Genomic DNA, 5,175 nt, shown 5'->3' with positions numbered 1-5,175 from the left:
AGAGAGAGACAGAGACAGAGAGAGACAGAGACAGAGAGAGACAGAGAAAGAGAGAGACAGAGACAGAGAGAGAGACAGAGACAGAGAGAGACAGAGAGAGACAGAGAGAGACAGAGACAGAGAGAGAGAGAGACCCAAATTTTCAGATTTTGTGACATAAAGCACTTAGAACAGTGCCTGGCACAGATAAATGCCATGTGCTGATATTAATGGTAGGTTAGGGAAGTCTTTGTAGTGCTTTTTAATATGCCTGGTACTGATAAAATTTCAAGCCCTAGTCATTTATTGTTTTACTAAAAAGAATATATGACCATCAAAATACTTTTCAACTTAGAAGCCTCCCCTAACCCAATTACAGTACTTTTATTTTTGTACATTGTCCCTCAGTTGTCCCCTGTCACATTTACATTATATAGGTGGAGTTTGTCTAATTTTTTATTTTCGTCTAACATACTATAAAACTTTTGCATAGTTCTCATGCTCCTTCTTTTCTTCTTTTTGTCTATTTTTGTTCCTCTTTCACTCTTAAAAGAAAATAAGAAAGTGTTTACCCAAGAAATAGGTACAAACTCTTACAGGGAAACCAGGATGCTGTCTTTACCCTGTTTCTTTACATGTGAGCCAGCCCTGTATCGACAGCAAATTCCTAATGATTTTAATCAACTTAGGATCTAAGAAATTCTGCTAATTCTAGCACCCAAGATTGGCCTCATAGAAGAGTCATAGATATTGGGAACAATGCTGCTATCTTCTTTTGAGATTTGTGTGTGTGTGTGTGTTACTATTTTATTTCTTGTTATTAGTATTCTGTTTACACACATGTGCATGAGGGCACATGCTTGTTGAAGTAGAGTTCATTTTTAGTTTTCCACCTGGTTTTGAAGCAGGGTGCCTCTGGTTTCTGCTGTCCTGTGTACTGCAGGATAACTGGTGTACGAGCTTCCAGATGATTCTCCTGTGGGCCCCTCCTGGGATGCTGGGATTACAGGTGCATGCCACATCTTTCAGTATGTTCCATGGATCAAACTCAGCTTGTTGGGTTTGTATAGCAAGTGCTTTTTACCCCTTGAGCTAGTTCACCCCAGAAGTAAAGTTTTTTTTTTAATTTTTTTTCTTCTTGTTTTCCTATTTGCTGCAGTGCTGGGGATCAAACTTGGTATCCTTGCACCAAGACACAGGCATTCTACCACTGGGCTAAATCTCTTGCTCCTTAAAAATAAATTTTGGGGGTTGGAGAGAGAACTCAGCAGTTAGGAGTGCATGATGCTTGTAGTGGTGTGAATGAAAATGGCCCCCATAGGTTCATACACTTGCAAGCTTAGTTGCCCATGATGGATTGTTTGGATAGGATTAGGAGGTGTGGCCTTTTTAGAGGAAGTGTGTCACCAGAAGTAGGCTTTGAAGTTTCAAAAGCCAATGCCAAGTCCAGTGTCTGTCTGTCTCTGTCTCTGTCTCTGTCTCTCTCTCTCTCTCCCTTCCTCCCTCTTTCTCCTTCTCTCTCTTTCTCTCTCTCTTCCCCCTCCCTTTCCCTCCTCCCTCTCCCTCCCTCCTTCTTTCTCTCTCCCCTTCCCTCCCTCCCTTCCTTCTTCTCTCCCTCCTCTCTCTCTGCCTGCTGCCTGTGCATCAGCATATAAAGCTCTCAGCTATGCTCCAATGCCGTGCCTGTCTGCTTCTCACCATAATGATCATGGGCTAACCCCCTGAAACTGTATAAAGCCCCCAATTAAATGTTTTCTTTGATAAGAGTTGCCTTGGTCATGGTGTCTCTTCACAGCCATAGAACAGTAACTAAGATAATGCTCTTCCAGAGAACCCAGGTTTCCTATCATTCACTATGAGTAGTTTACAGCCACCTTTAAATACAGCTCAGGAGGATCCAAGGCCCTCTTCTTGCTTCCTCGGGAACCCATATACATATGGCATATGTTCACAGATACATGGATATACATATTTTTCAAAAAAGAAAGAAATCTCAACAGGGATATATATTATAGTACTTCTTGGGGATGCCTAAAGCTTCATTAGTGTTCCTTAAAGAAGTCAGAACTGGAACATGATGGTAGATAAAACACTCGATATCATAGAATTCAGTTCTCCCCAAACTGACCTGCTAATGTGATTCCAGTCAAAATCCTATCAGAGCATTTTGGTTGATTTTGTTTGGGCTGGTTTGGTTTTTTGTTCTTTGAAACAGGGTCTCACTATGTAGTTCTGACTGGCATGAACTTACGGTAATCCTCCTGCTTCAACCTCCTGAATGCTAGGCTTACAAGTATATACTATTTGCCCAGCTTCATTTTGTTTATTTTGTTTTGTTTTGCTTATTTTGTTTTGCCAAAGCCTGGGTTCCATATTACCTAGGCTGCTCTGGAAGATAAGAGTCTCCTATTCCCATCTCAGAATGCTGAGATTACAGTTGTGTGCCACCATACCCAGTTCACCTTTTTTTGTTGAGGTTGCTAATCTGATGAGCTAATCCTATGGGAAGTGTGTGTGCTCAAGTGCATGTGTGCTTGCATGGATGCATGTTAAAACTGAGTATGTTCCTTCTCAGGTGTAAAGATCATTCTTAAAGTTGTTCAACAAGACAGCTTTGGGGCTTGTCACACAGCCCAACCCCAGATCCTTTGCCTCATGCATGATACTCTGGGTGTTACACCCAGCACTACAAAAAATAACAGATAGCATAATACTGACCCAGGAATAGATGATATCTTCTGTCTGGAGCGGATTACTGAGCCCAGAAGTAGAAAGTCACATGAAAACTTGATATGTGGTGTGGCTGCCATAGAAAAGCAATGAAAAGAGATTAATGCAGTTACTCAATCATTCTAGAGCTATCAGCATTCCTTACAGGAAAAGGGGAAATTGGATCTCTACTTTACAAAATGTATAGCATTTTAAATGGGTCAAAAACCTAACTAGGAAAGATGAAACTTTTGGAAGAAAATGTATAAGAAAAGAATTTCCTGACAGTGGGTGAGGAAAAGAAGGAAGTACTCCCAAATGAGACACAAAGTCTGCTGACGACGGGACATTGAAATAGTGTCACTATATTAAAAGTCATAATTTCTGTTTGTAAGAAGATGCTGTGAAAATGTAGTGAGAACAAATCAGAGATACAGCTCTGCCTCCTATAACCAGTAAAACGCCGCTGTGTGGAATACAGAACTTGAGACATCTTCCCGAAGCAGAGCATCACAGTGAATGAACCGTAGCCATGTAGAACAATGTGAGGCTGGGGGGGAGTAATGCTTCTGCACAAAGCTCAGGGAAATTAAAACAACATGATATCATTTAAAGTAGTAAACTAGTTTTTAAAGGGGGAAGAGTGATAAGGAAACTCAACGTGGCAAGGCCTCCTCTGAAGATCAGAGAACAACACACAGACATATCAGTGCTAGTAATACTATTCTAAATCTCAAATTAAACAAAAGAATCCGTGGCTGTTCGATTATCGTTGAGCGTTTGGAACTTACATGGACACACATAGTATGTCTTCATTTGCATATAATAAATTTTTATGATAGCCTTATAAAGAATGGGTAAGCAATAAATATGCCAAAACTAAAAAGGCCACAGTGATCAATATCCTTTGGCATCTAGACAGCATCTGTCCAGGTTGACAACCGTCTGCACTGATTGGGTATATAAGTCTTGAACCAGTTAGAAATCAACTTAACGAGGCTGCCAACGAGCCTACATTTCTCAGCCATGTACACAAGGGTATCAGGTTCCTTTGCTAAGTGCTCACAAGCCATCTGTTTAGAATTTCCTCCTAGAGTTTACCAGGGATCGATGTCAAGCTCCCTTGCAAAGGTAGTCTAGCCATATGTGTTCTCAGGAAACACCGAATGTTAACAATCCAAACAAAGAAGATAGAGATTCTTTGCTTCTTAGAAGATTCCAGAAAGACCTAGGTAGGGGACTCTGCCAGCAGTTGTCAGACTCCAGCGTCTTGGAGAACGGGCCAGAATGAGCAGCTGCTTGACGAGTTTGGTTTTGATAACTGCATTAAAGTCATTTTCCTGTGGCGTTGAGACTAAATTAGAAGCTCTGCTGTTTTTGCTACCTAAGGATTTTTAACTCGGACAGGCATTTGTTTCATTAATAGAAGCCATGCTCTAAGAGAAATAGCAACCTCCCTTTTGTAATTCAAAGTAGTAGAAATTTAGCCGAATATTTGAAGTTATTTCAAAATTGAAATTTTAAAAGTTTGACCTTGCCAGTTTGAGGAATAATCTACACACCGGAAGTTATAGCCGCTCAGCACATACAGCTCAACGAGTTTTCATATTAGTGTACACCTACAAACCATCACCTCAGACAAGACACAAACACTTCCCTCATGCTCAAAAGGCCCCTCCCGCCTCACTGCGCTCAATCCCATCGATTACATTTAAGTAGAGTCATACAATAGAACTTCTGTGTCTAACCTTTTTCATTCAGATATTGAGATTTTTCCATGTTGTTTATATCAATTAATTTGTTTTTATTATTGAGTAGTAATCTTTTACATAAATATTATGTTTTAACTATTCGTGTGTCAAGGGACAATTTGGTTTCCAGTTTTTATCCATGGATAAAACTGGTATCAATATCTATGCCCAGGTCTTTCTGTGTTTGTATGTTTCATTTCTCCTGGGTTCTTATTCATCTTTTCTCACACATGTTCTTTCAAGCCATTTGTGTGTTTACATTTAAAGTGTATTTGAGCCAGTAATGGTGGCGAATGCTTCAGGCCAGCACTCAGTGGCAGAGCCATGTGAATCTCTGAGTTTGAGGCCAGCCTGATCTACAGAGTGACCTCCAGGACAGCCAGGGCTACACAGAGAGACTCTGTCTCAAAAAAACAAACAAAAATAAATATGTAGTATAAATAATAAAATAATAGTTAATTAAGATAAGTAAAGTAAACTTGTATAAAACATCTTTATATTCATTCTGATAACTTCTAAGTTTTATTTGTAATGTATATTCCATTAATTATTACCATAAGTAGGGCTGGAGAGATGGCTCAGAGGTTAAGAGCACTGACTGCTCTTCCAGAGGTCCTGAGTTCAATTCCCAGTAACCACATGGTGGCTCACAGCCATCTATAATGAGGCCTGGCGCCCCCTTCTGGCTTGCAGGCACATGTGGAAGGAATGCTATACACATAATATAAAATAAATA

At 40.1% G+C, this 5,175-nt stretch overlaps 1 protein-coding gene across 2 annotated transcripts in view; it reads left to right on the top strand.

Annotated features, from left to right (window-relative positions):
* Positions 1-5,175, top strand: part of M1ap (meiosis 1 associated protein) — an 84,275-nt gene that overhangs the window by 31,629 nt on the left and 47,471 nt on the right. The window lies entirely within an intron of this gene.

This window comes from Alexandromys fortis, unplaced genomic scaffold (genome assembly GCF_014885135.2).
Source record: "Alexandromys fortis isolate MF-2015 unplaced genomic scaffold, M_Fortis_MF-2015_v1.1 scaffold_138, whole genome shotgun sequence".
NCBI classification, from domain to species: domain Eukaryota; kingdom Metazoa; phylum Chordata; class Mammalia; order Rodentia; family Cricetidae; genus Alexandromys; species Alexandromys fortis.
The sequence above is the reverse complement of the archived record's forward strand: the minus strand, read 5'-3'. Positions and strand labels throughout refer to the sequence as shown.